Source organism: Tachyglossus aculeatus, chromosome 11, assembly GCF_015852505.1.
Source record: "Tachyglossus aculeatus isolate mTacAcu1 chromosome 11, mTacAcu1.pri, whole genome shotgun sequence".
Lineage (NCBI taxonomy): Eukaryota > Metazoa > Chordata > Mammalia > Monotremata > Tachyglossidae > Tachyglossus > Tachyglossus aculeatus.
Genome location: NC_052076.1, coordinates 25,664,810 through 25,681,634, shown reverse-complemented (window position 1 = coordinate 25,681,634; position 16,825 = coordinate 25,664,810). Strand labels below are relative to the sequence as shown.

Sequence of the window (16,825 nt, the reverse complement as noted above, 5' to 3'; positions counted from 1 at the left end):
TATGTTGCCAACTTGTACTTCCCAAGCGCTTAGTCCGGTGCTCTGCACACAGTAAGCGCTCAATAAATACGATTGATTGATTGATTGATTGATTGATTGATTGATTGAGACACCGACCCCGCCGGGGAGCGAATAGGAATCAGCTCCGAAGGTGTGATTTCTGACGCTGTCCCGAGAGCGGGCACTGGGACGAGGAGTTCTTCCCCGCGCCAACGTTGCCGTGATTCTGGAAAAGTCCAAGGCGGGCGGCTCTCTGGCGTTCAACCCGACTACTTTGCATCTAACCCAAGCAGCGGCATGGAAGCGGCGTGGCTCAGTGGAAAGAGCCCGGGCTTTGGAGTCAGAGGTCACGGGTTCAAATCCCGGCTCTGCCACTTGTCAGCTGGGTGACTTTGGGCAAGTCACTTCACTCCTCCCCCTTCTAGACTGTGAGCCCACTGTTGTTGGGTAGGGACTGTCTCTCTATGTTGCCGACTTGGACTTCCCAAGCGCTTAGTCCAGTGCTCTGCACACAGTAAGCGCTCAATAAATACGATTGATTGATTGATTGTCTCTGTATGTTGCCAAGGGACTGTCTCTCTATGTTGCCAACTTGGACTTCCCAAGCGCTTAGTACAGTGCTCTGCACACAGTAAGCACTCAATAAATACGACTGATTGATTGATTGACTGTCTTTTAGACTGTGAGCCCACTATTGGGTAGGGACTGTCTCTCTATGTTGCCGACTAGGACTTCCCAAGCGCTTAGTCCAGTGCTCTGCACACAGTAAGCGCTCAATAAATACGATTGATTGATTGACTGTCTCTGTATGTTGCCAAGGGACTGTCTCTCTATGTTGCCAACTTGGACTTCCCAAGCGCTTAGTACAGTGCTCTGCGCACAGTAAGCGCTCAATAAATACGATTGATTGATTGATTCTCTTGTCCTCATCTGGAAAATGGGGATTAAGACTGTGAGCCCCCCCATGGGACAACCTGATCACCTTGTAACCTCCCCAGCGCTTAGAACAGTGCTTTGCACATAGTAAGCGCTTAATAAATGCCATTATTATTATTATTATTATTAACCTGGAGCTTAGTACAGTGCCTGGAACATAGTAAGCACTTAAGAAATAACACAATTATTATTATTACTCTATTATTATTAATAATAATAATTGCATTTATTAAGCACTTACGACATGCAAAGCACTGTTCTAAGCGCTGGGGAGGTTACAAGGTGATCAGGTTGTCCCACGGGGGGCTCACAGTCTTCATCCCCATTTTACAGGTGAGGGAGAAGTGAAGTGGTTTTTATAATAATAATAATATAATAATAATAATAATAATAATAATAGCATTTATTAAGTGCTTACTATGTGCAAAGCACTGTTCTAAGCGCTGGGGAGGTTCCAAGTTTCCAGCATCATCATCATCATCATCAATCGTATTTATTGAGCGCTTACTTTGTGCACAGCACCGTACTAAGCGCTTGGGAAGTCCAAGTTGGCAACATCTAGAGACAGTCCCTACCCAACAGTGGGCTCACAGTCTAAAAGGGGGAGACAGAGAACAAAGCCAAACATACTAACAAAACAAAATAAAATAAAATAAATAGAATAGATATGTACAAGTAAAATAAATAAATAAATCAACGTCCACACCCCCTTTTCCTCTCCCCGTTGAGGGGGAGAGAGGAGAAGCGGCGGGTGGGGGGAAAGAGGGGGCAGGGTGTGTGTTTTGGGGGAAGCGATTTGGGGAGGATTCAGAAGGGAAAATCTGCCGGGCAGAAGCCCTTTACGGTATTAAATAGCCCAATTAGCTGCTGGCAACTAGGAATGTCCCTTACCAATGCTTCCCAGTGTTTGGGGGGGAAAAAAAGTCATTCCCAGCTGTAAACAACTTCCCGGGACTTCTTGCGGCTCCTTAGCTCCCGTCTAGACTGCAAGCTCCTTGTAGGATGGGGATGTGTCTGCCAACTCTGTGGCACTGTACTCTCCCAGGTGTTCAATGCAGTGCTCCGCACGCAATAAGCGCTCAATAAATACCACTGATGGACTGACCACTCCACCACTGGATAACTGAAGCCAAGGGGCAAACAGGTTTTCAGCATTGTGGGGGACTGCGTGCTGCGTGTGTCTCTCTCTCTCTCCAGCTCGGGACTTTAATAAATAAATAACAATGGCATTTGTTAAGCGCTTACTATGTGCAAAGCACTGTTCTAAGCGCTGGGGGGATACAAGGTCATTAAGTTGTGATTAAGTCCTTTTAGACTGTGAGCCCAATGTTGGGTAGGGACTGTCTCTATATGTTGCCAATTTGTACTTCCCAAGCGCTTAGTACAGTGCTCTGCACATAGTAAGCGCTCAATAAATAAGATTAAGTTGTCCCACGTGGGGCTCGCAGTCTTAATCCCCATTTTACAGATGAGGTAACTGAGGCTCAGAGAAGCTAAGTGACTTGCCCAAGGTCACGCAACAGACATGTGGTGGAGCCGGGACTCGAACCCATGACCTCGGACTCCAAAGCCCGGGCTCTTTCCACTGAGCCACGCTGCTTCTCTTTAATGGCAGGGCACCCGTTTAATGAGCCTCCCGCTTTTTTTATATTAAAGTCCGTCTCCCCCTCTAAGCCGGGCCAGCTCATTGTGGGCGGGGAGCGTAATAGCGTGCTCTCCCCAGCGCTTCGGACAGTGCTCTGCACACGGTAAGCATCATCATCAATCGTATTTATTGAGCGCTTACTATGTGCAGAGCACTGTACTAAGCGCTTGGGAAGTCCAAATTGGCAACATATAGAGACAGTCCCTACCCAACAGTGGGCTCACAGTCTAAAAGGGGGAGACAGAGAACGAAACCAAATATACTAACAAAATAAAATAAATAGAATAGCTATGTACAAGTAAAATAAATAGAGTAATAAATATGTACAAACATATATACAGGTGCTGTGGGTAAGCGCTCCATAAAGTCACCTGACTGACTCCTCGGGCCTCCTTTCCGCCCGAGCTCCCGCGCCCCGAGCCGGCCGGGGCCCTGGCGGGAATCGTGAGTCTCTCGAGTGGATTGTAAACTTTGCCGCCGTGTATCGAGGAGTCCGGAAGCAAGAATCGGATGCCGCTGGGTGAACCCGTGCAAGCAACGAGGTTACAGAGATTCCCCGAACCGCCCCTGACGGCTGGCTACGGGTGACACGGTGAAGGCCGGAGGGGAAAGCCAAATAGTAATGCTACACCATTCCGCTCCAAGAAGCGTATTATTTATAGGGGAGTCCACATTATGCCCACCGCTCAACAGCCCGTCAGCAGCAGCCGGATCAGTTTACCCTCTGGGACTGGTGGGAGTCCACGGATCTGAACAGACAGCCACGCCAAAGTGACCGAGCCCAACTTCCCGGATCTCTCCTAAAACCTCCCCGACTCCGACCCCCATTCCTCCGGGATGCGAAAGTTTCCGGGGGGTTTAGAAGTCGTCTAGAGGGGAAGGACCCTCTCCGCCTTGGCGGGGGTCAATTACGGGCTGGTGAGGGGGGTCTCACGCTCAAACTGCGGACTTTGGCGCTGAGCCGAAGCCCTCTGGGACCCGCCTTCTGCCCCAGTAAGGGGGGCGGGGGAGGATTTGATTTTCCCACCTCACAGCAGATCCTCAGGAACAAATTTCCTCAGGAAAAGGATCTTGGAAAGCTCGACGGGGTTCAGCAGTTTTCCTTCCGAGACTCTAGGCTTTGGCTCTCAGGCGAGCCTCTAATTTGGGCTTTGCACGTCCTTACTTTATTCCAGTTCACTGAAGGCTAAGGCCCGCAAAGGCCCTGTTAGCCTCTGAAACCCAGATTCCAGAAAAGTTATATTTTGGGGGGGATACCCAAAAGCCAGCCAAGTCATTCTTTTTTCCACTTAATCCCAGGAAGGCCTTTAAATTATTGATGGGGATATTTCATTAATGACATTCCTTGGTTGAAATGAAAATGGAGGAGGAAAACAAAATTCCTTTGCGTCAAGGAGGCTGAAAATATTTTGAAATACTCATTTTTGATGGATTCTCTAGCACTTGCCTGGGGAATCGCAAACATCTCTAGCATCTCGGGGTTTGAACGCCGAGGCTTTAGAAAAGGCCTGCAAAGGCTGGTGGTTCCTTCGGTACCTCCCCTAATACCTCCAAAATGCTGGTTCGTCTCAAGCCCACCCTTCAAAAGACAAATTAAAAATAAAAAGCCCGCCTTCCACCTACACTCACGGCCTACCTCTTCTGGGGGCCATGATTCTGGGCTGCTGCAGACTGCTTTAGAAAAGAGCCCCAAAACACCACCGTTTCCCCTGACTGCGAAAACATTTAGATCTGTAGACTCCCGAAGCTGAATTATTTCCTGCCACCTTTGAGTTGCATGCTGTAGCAAAACACTCAGCACCTTTCGATAGATATTGCTGCAGAGACAGACCCGAATTTAAGCACCAAGATGCCCGGGTGCCCCAAGCGGTGCCCATTCTCTCCGAGAAATCCAAGATTGCCCGAGGAAGCCGCCGATATTATCTAGCGAGTCTTGGGACTCCAGAGAACTCCATGTATTTCCCTTGTTTTGTGGAGGGGGGATTTTTGGGGGGTGTTCGGTGTATTTTTATGCCACGTGTTCTAGACTGCTTATTTTCACACGAAACACTTTACTTCCAAAATCATAGTTTTTTAAATGGTATTTAAATTCCCTCCTCTCCCTCGCCTTACCTCCTTCCCTTCCCCACAGCACCTGTATATATGTATATATGTTTGTACGTATTTATTACTCTATTTATTTTACTTGTACATATCTATTCTATTTATTTTATTTTGTTAATATGTTTGGTTTTGCTCTGTCTCCCCCTTCTAGACTGTGAGCCCACTGTTGGGTAGGGACTGTCTCTATATGTTGCCAACTTGTACTCCCCAAGTGTTTAGTACAGTGCTCTGCACACAGTAAGCGCTCAATAAATACAATTGATTGATTGACTGTCTCTATATGTTGCCAACTTGTACTTCCCAAGTGCTTAGTCCAGTGCTCTGCACACAGTAAGCGCTCAATAAATACAATTGATTGATTGATTGTTAGACGCTTCCTATATGCCAGGCACTGTCCAAAGCGCTGGGGAAGACAGAAGCGAATCAGACTGGACACAGTCCACTGACAGTCAATCCCCATTTTACAGACCAAGTCACTGAGGCACAGAGAAGCGAAGTGACTTGCCCACCGTCACACGGCAGACAAGTCTAGACTGTGAGCTCGTTGTCGGGTAGGGACCGTCTCTATATGTTGCCAACTTGTACTTCCCAAGCGCTTACTCCAGTGCTCTGCACACAGTAAGCGCTGAATAAATACGATTGAATGAATGAGTGAAAAGCGGCACAGCCGGGATTAGAACCCAGGTCTTTCTGACTCTAAGGCCACACTACTTCAGAGCTAAGGAGTTGGGGGGGAGGGTGACGGTAAGTTACTGGTTTGCTCTACCTCTTGGAGATTGTGAGCCCCGCTGCGGGGTGGGGGAGAAAGACAAGGACAGAGTCTAACTTGAGTTTATCTTGAATCCACCACAGTACTTGCCACAAAATAAGCGTCTAGGCAACATCAAAACTAAGGGCTGCTTATCAAGGCCCATTGGCCTCAAGACGGAAAGCTCGTTGTGGGCAGGGCATGTCCGTTATGGCCTGTTACGGCATGTCTGCTATGTCTGGGCCTGTCTGTTATATTTGTACTCTCCCAAGTGCTTAGTATTGGGTAGGGACTGTCTCTATATGTTGCCGACTTGTACTTCCCAAGCGCTTAGTACAGTGCTCTGCACACAGTAAGCGCTCAATAAATACGATTGATTGATTGATACAGTGCTCTGCACACACTAAGCACTCAATAAACATATATATGTATATATGTTTGTATTTATTACCTATTTATTTATTTTCACACGAAACACTTTACTTCCAAAATAATAGTTTTTTAAATGGTATTTAAATCCCCTCCTCCCCCTCGCCTTACCTCCTTCCCTTCCCCACAGCACCTGTATATATGTATATATGTTTGTACGTATTTATTACTCTATTTATTTTACTTGTACATATCTATTCTATTTATTTTATTTTCTTAATATGTTTTGTTCTCTGTCTCCCCCTTCTAGACCGTGAGCCCACTGCTGGGTAGGGACCGTCTCTATATGCCGCCAACTTGGACTTCCCAAGCGCTTAGTCCAGTGCTCCGCACACAGTAAGCGCTCAATAAATACGATTTAATGAATGAATGAATGACTGACTCTTTGGCTGTGGTCTGCCTGGCTTCCTCTCCAATTCAGGACACAGTCACGACCTTCCAAACAACCCCTCCTCAAATGCCCATTCTCATCCTAAACCTTTTATTTCCACCACAACTTAGCTATTTGGGAGAGCTGGGCCACCTTCCTTTCGATTATCCCCCAAGCGTAGTTCATTAAGCTCCTAATGCTACCAACGGAAGCCCCGTATTATAAATAAAATGCAACCCTGATGCTTGCAAATTTTGGTCCTTGGGGAAATTTCTGGGTTTACTAGGTCTCTCTAAACACAAGGTTCATAAACGGATCGGACCGGAGTTCATTTTGTGTTTTGGAGGGCGGGAGGTGAGGGAAAATTCTACCGTATTAAGCTACTGTGTTTTGGAGGGTGGGGGGAACACCACCCCTCTACCCCCACAACCGCGGTTCCTTCGAACAAGGAATCCTCTATCATAGGCCACGGACTCAACTTCTTACCTTCTAGAGGGCTTTGAAAAGATCCTCCGATTTTCAAAAAATCAAGGGAGGCTAGCCCCGGAAGGAGCCTTTGAAAATACAAATTAAGCTTGACTTTATAATTTGGGGGGGTGACGGGACAAAAATGAACACTGAACGCTCCGGCTAAATCCAATCCTTTTCCTGCTGCTGCCCCTCTCCAACAAAATCAGGGCCTCGTATCCGAGATCCCCCAAATCTGGCCGGCCTCCCATTAAGGCCAGGGGAGGCCGTCGGCTCCAGGACACTGCAGCGGACGGGAAGCCGAATCCCGGGAAAAGCGGGGAGAGGCGGCCGGCTGGGCTGGCTCCTCTTCGGGTCAGAAGATTCTGCCGAGGGGTGAATCCCCAAAGCCGTCTTGGGGACCCCCTCCCCCTCGCTACTTCCCCGGGCTTCGACGGAGGGAAGCGGGCTTGGTGTTTCCCTTCCGAGACACAAGACTGGGCTGTGCGGCATAATATCGGCTGTGAATTCTCCCTCTGCAGCATTATCTCATGCGTCATCAATTACCGCCATGCCTAACTCTAGCATCATGCCAGCACATTAAGACAGAAGGGACTGTATGCAGTGTTCACTGGACCAGAGAACAGGAGGAAAAAAAAAAATAAATAAAAAAATAAAAAAAAAGAAGGGGAGGGGAGGAAAGGAACCCTAGCGAAGAAATTAAAAAAAGGCAGACCGTGCAATACAAACCAGATCATGGCTGCTTAGCTAATATGGGCCAACTGCTGTGGGAGAAAAATGTCGAACACCCCAAATTGTGTAAATTTCCGGAGACATCTAAACACGCACACGAACACACGTACACACGACACCAAACCTAGGCAGTAAGGCAAATACACGCTGACCCTTTGCTAACGTTACACTTTCCAAGTGGCCACTTTGTGTGCTCTAAGGGGTCGGGCTTTCTCGCTTCCTTTTGGGAGCGGGGGGTTAGGGGGTGGCGGGGAGGGGAGACAAACTTGCTCTCCAGCCTCTTCACCTTGAAGAAAAACCCAAGCTTGATCAGGATGCCACGTATCCCTTTATTTCTCCAGGAATCTTACTGCGCTCCTCCACTGAAAGCGTTGCTAAGCAAGTGCATTGAAGCCACAGTATTAAATACCGATACTTTCAAGAGGCCTAGAGAGAGCCAAAAAATCGATACTTGAGGACAGTCAAGGCTTCTCCACGCTAAAGGCTCCCAAATTCTCCAGGTGTGGGGGTGGAGGAAGAAAAGTTGTGTCAAGAAACTCTCTTTGCTCAAGAATCCCCACGACCAGGTGAAAAAGAAAATTGGCATTTACTGCGGAATGCCTCAGCTGTGTTCGGTCCTCCTCCTAACTAAACCGCTGCCTTCTGCGAGGAAGGTTAGTACAATTCCCTGCTCTGAACTGTATGGAACAGAGGAGTTTTTCCCCCGGGGCCTCGTGGAAAGCACACGGGGGCTGGGAAACAGGAGTTCTGGGTTCGAGCCCCAGCTCCATCACTGGCCTACGCATGACACTGGTCAAGGCCTTTAAAAATAAGTTAGGGCGCGTTAAGGACTTACTAGGTGCAAAACACAATACTAAGCCCTGGGGTAGATACAAGATAATCAGGCCGGACACAATCCCTGTCCCAAATGGGGCTCACAGTGTAAGTAGGAAGTAGAAGAGGTATTGAATCCCCTTTTTACAGATGAGGAAACAGGCACAGAGAAGTGAAATGACTTGCCCAAGGTTACGCAGCAGACAAGTGGCAGAGCCGGGATTAGAACCCAGATCCTCTGCCCCCCCGCCGGGGCCGTGCTCCTTCACCTAGAGCACACGGCACCTCTCTGAGCCTCAGTTCCTTCCCCTGTAAAATGGGGAGAAGACCGATCGTGAGCCAAGGCCTGTGCCACCTCCCAACCTCGTATCTACCCTAGCGCTCGGCACCCAACTGCCTAATAAATGCCTTAATTATTGCCGCTAAAGAGTGAGAATGTCCCAACGACGTGACTTACTGCAAGGATCAAACTACACTTCAATCCTAACTCCCGGAAAATGTTTCAGTCTTTCCACGTGACAAATCTCCATTACAGACCAAAAAAAAAATCAAATTCGTTTCTAGACGATTGGACTGAGGAATGTTTTAAAGCCTCCAGATCACCCACCTGAGAAGTAATTAAGAAGATCACACCCCGATCCCATCTAATCTTTGCAGAGCATGCGAGTGGCCCGACAGCCCTCGCCCTAGCCAGGTGAACTGCACTCACGTCAAGTACCATCCGAACGCTAGCTAAACCTGCCGGGGGCCCGAAGATGAGCGGTGAGCGCCTTACCGATTCTATAGGCTTGTCGAGCGACGCCTGTTCGATTTCCAAGTGTCCTTCTTCGTACTGATCGAAGTGATTGCCCTGCGCGAGAGAGAAGGCGGTTTATTTTTCGGAGCCCGCGGGGGTCAAAACGATTAGCTTCCTCCCCACCACGAGTTGAAGGAGTCCTTTCTAGCCTGGTGCTCTCGCTTTGCCTTTTCCCCGGCAAGAGTCGGTCCATAAAATAAGCACAGGAGGGGAAAATTGGCGGCTCTGGATCCCCCCACCCCACCCCGGGTCCCAATCCGCAGGCGAGAAGGCCTCGAACCCAGCCCCGCCGGCCCATGGCCTCCGGAGAGAGAAGACTGGGCCTCCACAAGAGCGGGGAAGGAAGCGGCCACCGGGACCGGGATCTATATAATAATAACGATGGCGTTTGTTAAGCGCTTACTATGTGCAAAGCACTGTTCTAAGCGCTGGGGGGATACAAGTTGATCAGGCTGTCCCACGTGGGGCTCACAGTCTTAACCCCCATTTTACAGATGAGGGAACTGAGGCTCCGAGAAGTTAAGTAACTGGCCCAAGGTCACACGGCTGACATGTGGTGGAGCTGGGATTCGAACCCATGACCTTTGACTCCAAAGCCCGGGCTCTTTCCATTGAGCCACGCTGCTTCTCTGAATAATAATAATAATAATAATAATAATGATGGCATTTGTTAAGCGCTTACTATGTGCAAAGCACTGTTCTAAGCGCTGGGGGGATACAAGTTGATCAGGCTGTCCCACGTGGGGCTCACAGTCTTAACCCCCATTTTACAGATGAGGGAACTGAGGCTCCGAGAAGTTAAGTAACTGGCCCAAGGTCACACAGCTGACATGTGGTGGAGCCGGGACTCGAACCCATGACCTTTGACTCCAAAGCCCGGGCTCTTTCCATTGAGCCACGCTGCTTCTCTGAATAATAATAATGGCATTTGTTAAGCGCTTACTATGTGCGAAGCACTGGAGGGGAATACAGGGTGACCAGGTTGTCCCCCGTGGGGCTCACAGTCTTCATCCCCATTTCCCAGATGAGGGAACGGACCCGGAGACGTGACCTGCCCAAAGTCACACGGCTGACGACTGGCAGAGCCGGGATTAGAACCCGTGACTTCTGGCTCCCAAGCCCGGGCTCGGTACCAAGCGCTTAAGTGGGTGACGGCGACAGTTTAATATTACAGTAGTTACGGTATTTGTTAAAGGCTTTCTATGTGCCTGGCACTGTGGTAATAATAATAATAATTTTGGTATTTGTTAAGCGCTTACTATGTGCCAAGCACTGTTCTAAGCGCTGGGGAGGATACAAGGTGATCAGGTTGTCCCACGTGGGGCTCACAATCTTCACCCCCATTTTACAGGTGAGGGAACTGAGGCACAGAGAAGCTGGGCCTCACACAGCTGACAAGCGGCGGAGCCAGGATTTGAACCCATGACCTCTGACTCCAAAGCCCGGGCTCTTTCCACTGAGCCACGCCACTGTACTAAGCGCTGGGGTGGAAACAAGCCGATCAGGTTGGACACAGCCCCTGTCCCACCTGGGGCTCACAGCCTTAACTGCTTCACTTCTCTGGGCCTCTATTACTCTATTATTATTATCAATCACATTTATTGAGCGCTTACTGTGTGCAGAGCACTGTACTAAGCGCTTGGTAATAGTATTACTATTATTATATTATATCATAATAATAAATAATATAATAATATATATTATATTATATAATATTATTACTATTATTACTCTATTTATTTTACTTGTACATATCTATTCTATTTATTTCATTTTGTTAGTATGTTTGGTTTTGTTCTCTGTCTCCCCCTTTTAGACTGTGAGCCCACTGTTGAGTAGGGACTGTCTCTATGTGTTGCCAATTTGTACTTCCCAAGCACTTAGTACAGTGCTCTGCACATAGTAAGCGCTCAATAAATACGATTGATGATGATGATGATGATGACCGTCTCTAGATGTTGCCAACTTGGACTTCCCAAGCACTTAGTCCAGTGCTCTGCACACGGTAAGCGCTCAATAAATACGATTGATTGATTACCTTGTATCTACCAGTGCTTGGCACATGGTCAGCACATCACAAACACCGTAATTATTACTATTATTTTACAGTTTAGGTAACTGAGGCACAGAAGTGACTCGCCCAAGGTCATTCAACGTGGCTTCTCTACCCGTTACCAAGCTACTATTCAGGCTTTATCAGTGTGTTTTGAAGTGGACTTTGGCTCCGTGAGCAGTCTCTTCCCATTTTAGACTGCAAGCCAAGTACATAATCAATCAATCAATCGTATTTATTGAGCGCTTACTATGTGCAGAGCACTGGACTAAGCGCTTGGGAAGTCCAAGTTGGCAACATATAGAGACGGTCCCTACCCAACAGTGGGCTCACAGTCTAAAAGGGGGAGACAGAGAACAAAACCAAACATACTAACAAATAGTGCCGTCACTAATAATAATGACGGCATTTATTAAGCGCTTACTGTGTACAAAGCACTGTTCTAAGCGCTGGGGAGGTTACAAGGTGATCAGGTTGTCCCACGGGGGGCTCACAGTCTTCATTCCCGTTTTACAGATGAGGGAACTGAGGCCCAGAGAAGTGACTGTGAGCCCACTGTTGGGTAGGGACCGTCTCTATATGTTGCCAACTTGGACTTCCCAAGAGCTTAGTACAGTGCTCTGCACACAGTGAGCGCTCAATAAATACGATTGAATGAATGACTGAAGGGACTTGCCCACAGCTGACAAGTGGCGGAGCTGGGATTTGAACCCATGACCTCTAATAATGATGGCATTTAGTAAGCGCTTACTATGTACAAAGCACTGTTCTAAGCACTGGGAGGTTACAGGGTGATCAGGTTGTCCCACTGGGGGCTCACTGTCTTAATCCCCATTTTACAGATGAGGTAACTGAGGCCCAGAGAAGTGAAGTGACTTGCCCAAGGCCACACAGCTGACAGTTGGCAGAGCCGGGATTTGAACCCATGACCTCTGACTCCAAAGCCCGGACTCTTCCCACTGAGCCACGCTGCTTCCCTACATCTCTTACCTACTCATTTCTGCAGTACAGTGCAGACAGTACAGCACTCTTCCAAGCACTTAGTACAGTGCTCTGCTCACAGAAAACGCTCCACAAGTACCACTGACTGACTGATAATAATAATAATAATAATGTTGGTATTTGTTAAGCGCTTACTATGTGTAAAGCATTGTTCTAAGCACTGGGGAGGTTACAAGGTGATCAGGTTGTCCCACGTTGGGCTCACAGTCTTAATCCCCATTTTACAGATGAGGTCACTGAGGCACAGAGAAGTTAGGCACTTCAAGCGCTTAGTCCAGAGCTCTGCACACAGCAAGCGCTCAATAAGTACGATTGATTGATTAGGCGACTTGCCCAAAGTCACACAGCTGACAATTGGCGGAGCAGGGATTTGAACCCATTAACTCTGACTCCAAAGCCCGGGTTCTTTCCACTGAGCCACGCTGCTTCCTCGTCTCTTTAATAATAATAATAATAATAATAATAATAATAATAATAATAATAATAATAATAATAATAATGTTGGTATTTGTTAAACGCTTACTATGTGCAAAGCATGGGGGGCTCACAGTCTTAATCCCCATTTTACAGATGAGGTCACTGAGGCACAGAGAAGTTAGGCGCTTCAAGCGCTTAGTACAGTGCTCTGTACACAGCAAGCGCTCAGTAAATACGACTGATTGATTAGGCGACTTGCCCAAAGTCACACAGCTGACAATTGGCGGAGCAGGGATTTGAACCCATTAACTCTGACTCCAAAGCCCGGGCTCTTTCCACTGAGCCACGCTGCTTCCCCATCTCTTTAATAAAATAATAATAATAATAATAATAATAATAACAATAATAATAATGATGTTGGTATTTGTTAAGCGCTTACTATGTGCAAAGCACGGGGGGCTCACAGTCTTAATCCCCATTTTACAGATGAGGTAACTGCGGCACAGAGAAGTTAGGCGCTTCAAGCGCTTAGTCCAGTGCTCTGCACACAGCAAGCGCTCAATAAATACGATTGATTGATTAGGCAACTTGCCCAAAGTCACACAGCTGACAGTTGGCGGAGCAGGGATTTTGAACCCATTAACTCTGACTCCAAAGCCCGGGCTCTTTCCACTGAGCCACGCTGCTTCTCCGTCATAATAATAATAATAACAATAATAATAATAATAATAATAATGTTGGTATTTGTTAAGCACTTACTATGAGCAAAGCACTGTTCTAAGCGCTGGGGGGAATACAAGGAGATGAGGTTGTCCAATGTGGGGCTCACAGTCTTAATCCCCATTTTACAGATGAGGGAACTGAGGCCCAGAGAAGTGAAGCGACTTGCCCAAGGTCACACAGCAGACATGTGGGGGAGGCGGCATGCGGACTCCCAAGCCCGCGCTCTTTCCACTGAGCCACGCTGCTTCTCTATGTGGGGTAGGGACCATCCCTACATGTTGCCAACTTGGACTTCCCAAGCGCTTAGTCCAGTGCTCTGCACACAGTCGGCGCTCAATAAATAATACGACTGAATGAAAGGGGGAGCAAATTCAAAGGAAAATGGAAATGAGCCCCAGCGTAGTCAAATACGGCCAACAAAACCGGTCTGTCTGTGGCTTGACCGGAGACTCCGAGGTCGAAAAATGTTTGCCGAAGACGCGTTCCGCCACCGGATCTGATATGAAATTTACTCAGTCGTAATTACGGAGCGTTTACTGTGTGCACAGCACTGTACTAAGTGCTTGGCTGAGAATACCAGAACAACAAACAGACGCATCCCTGCCCTACAGTGAGCTCGCAAGTCTGGAGGAATAATAATAATAATAATAATGATAATAATGGCATTTATGAAGCGCTTACTATGTGCAAAGCACTGTTCTAAGCGCTGGGGAGGTTACAAGGTGATCAGGCTGTCCCACTTGAGGCTCACAATCTTAATCCCCATTTTACAGAAGAGGTAACTGAGGCACAGAGAAGTGACTTGCCCAGAGTCACACAGCTGACACTTGGCAGAGCCAGGATTCGAACCCATGACCTCTGACTCCAAAGCCCAGGCTCTTTCCATTGAGCCACGCTGCTTCCCAATAATAATAATAACGGCATTTGTTTAAGCGCTTACTATGTGCAGAGCACTGTTCTAAGTGCTGGGGGTGGACACAAGGTGATCAAGTTGTCCCACATGGGGCTCACAGGCTTAATCCCCATTTTACAGATGAGGTAACTGAGGCTCAGAGAAGTTAAGTGACTTGCCCAAGGTCACACAGCAGACATGTGGCGGCGCAGGGATTCGAACCCATGACCTCTGACTCCAAAGCCCATGCCCTTCTCCACTGAGCCACTAGGAATGGAGGGAATGGCACCCACTCTTGATGAGGCGGCATTACTAGAGAATCAATCAATCAATCAATCGTATTTACTGAGCGTTTACTGTGTGCAGAGCACTGTATTAGGCGCTTGGAAAGTGCAAGTTGGCAACACATAGAGACAGTCCCTACCCAAAAGCGGGCTCACAGTCTAGAAGGGGGAGACAGAGAACAAAACCAAACATACTAACAAAATAAAATAAATAGACTAACAAAATAAAATAAATAGATAGATAAATAAATAGAGAAGCAGCGTGGCTCAGTGGAAAGAGCCCGGGCTTCGGAGTCAGTGGTCATGGGTTCAAATCCCGGCTCCGCCAGTTGTCAGCTGGGTGACTCTGGGCAAGTCACTTCTCTGTGCCTCAGTTACCTCATCTGGAAAATGGGGATTAAGACTTAAAGCTCGTCGTAGGCAGGGAATGTGTGGTATTGTTATATTTATTGAGCACTTACTATAATAATAATAATGATGATGGCATTTATTATTTATTTATTATTATTTATGTTTTGTTTTGTTGTCTGTCTCCCCCTTCTAGACTGTGAGCCCACTGTTGGGTAGGGACCGTCCAAATATGTTGCCAACTTGGACTTCCCAAGCGCTTAGTCCAGTGCTCTGCACACAGTAAGCGCTCAATAAATACGACTGAATGAATGAATGAATGAATGAATGAACCCAGATCCTCTGATTTCCAGGTCTGGGCTCTTTCCAATAGGCCATGCTGCTTTCCTTCTTTTATCTACTGTAAGTCCACTGTTGGGTAGGGACCGTCTCTATATGTTGCCAACTTGTACTTCCCAAGCACTTAGTACAGTGCTCTGCACACAGTAAACGCTCAATAAATCCGACTGAATGAATGAATGAATGAACCCAGGTCCTCTGATTTCCAGGTCTGGGCTCTTTCCAATAGGCCATGCTGTTTTCCTTCTTTTATCTACTGTAAGTCCACTGTTGGGTAGGGACCGTCCCTATATGTTGCCAACTTGGACTTCCCAAGCGCTTAGTCCAGTGCTCTGCACACAGTAAGCGCTCAATAAATACGACTGAATGAATGAATGAATGAATGAACCCAGATCCTCTGATTTCCAGGTCTGGGCTCTTTCCAATAGGCCACGCTGCTTTCCTTCTTTTATCTACTTTAAGTCCTCTGTTGGGTAGGGACCGTCTCTATATGCTGCCAACTTGTACTTCCCAAGCGCTTAGTACAGTGCTCTGCACACAGTAAGCGCTCAATAAATACAACAATGAATGAATGAATGAATGAACCCAGGTCCTCTGATTTCCAGGTCTGGGCTCTTTCCAATAGGCCACGCTGCTTTCCTTCTTTTATCTACTGAAAGTCCACTGTTGGGAAGGGACCATCTCTATATGTTCCCAACTTGTACTTCCCAAGCGCTTAGTACAGTGCTCTGCACACAGTAAGCGCTCAATAAATATGACTGACTGACTGAATGAATGAACCCAGGTTCTCTGATTTCCTGGTCTGGGCTCTTTCCAATAGGCAACGCTGCTTTCTTTCTTTTATCTACTGTAAGTCCAATGTTGGGTAGGGACCGTCGCTATATGCTTCCAACTTGTACTTCCCAAGCGCTTAGTACAGTGCTCTGCACACAGTAAGCGCTCAATAAATCCGACTGAATGAATGAACCCAGGTTCTCTGATTTCCAGGTCTGGGCTCTTTCCAATAGGCCATGCTGCTTTCCTTCTTTTATCTACTGTAAGTCCACTGTTGGGAAGGGACCATCTCTATATGTTCCCAACTTGTACTTCCCAAGCGCTTAGTACAGTGCTCTGCACACAGTAAGCGCTCAATAAATACGACAATGAATGAATGAATGAACCCAGGTCCTCTGATTTCCAGGTCTGGGCTCTTTCCAATAGGCCATGCTGCTTTCCTTCTTTTATCTACTGTAAGTCCACTGTTGGGAAGGGACCATCTCTATATGTTCCCAACTTGTACTTCCCAAGAGCTTAGTACAGTGTTCTGCACACAATAAGCGCTCAATAAATACAACTGAATGAATGAACCCAGGTTCTGATTTCCAGGTCTGGGCTCTTTCCAATAGGCCATGCTGCTTTCCTTCTTTTATCTACTGTAAATCCACTGTTGGGTAGGGACCGTCGCTATATGTTGCCAACTTGTACTTCCCAAGCGCTTAGTACAGTGCTCTGCACACAGTAAGCACTCAATAAATACGACTGACTGAATGAATGAATCTACTCCAGCACTTAGAAGAGTGTTTGGCACAAAGTAGGCTCTTAAAGTACCAGAAAAAAAGCCAATTAAAAAAACCCAGCTGTTTAAGGATAGGGTCACGATGGGGGTTAAACGGCTTGAAAGAATTGTTGGCTTTTTTTGGCTTTTTTGCTCTGCAACTTCCCCCTGCAAGCTTAACTTCTCTGGGCCT

General features: G+C 47.3%; 1 protein-coding gene across 2 annotated transcripts in view; it reads right to left on the bottom strand.

Moving 5' to 3' along the window:
- The window catches only part of GPATCH8 (G-patch domain containing 8), a 154,533-nt gene that overhangs the window by 68,205 nt on the left and 69,503 nt on the right, over positions 1–16,825 (bottom strand). Inside the window, exon 2 of one of the 2 annotated variants that reach the window (XM_038753982.1) lies at positions 9,020–9,094. The gene's annotated coding sequence lies outside the window, so the exon portion shown is untranslated. Of the gene's footprint in view, positions 1–9,019; positions 9,095–16,825 lie in introns of those variants that run through there. The other variant, XM_038753981.1, reaches the window with a different exon arrangement.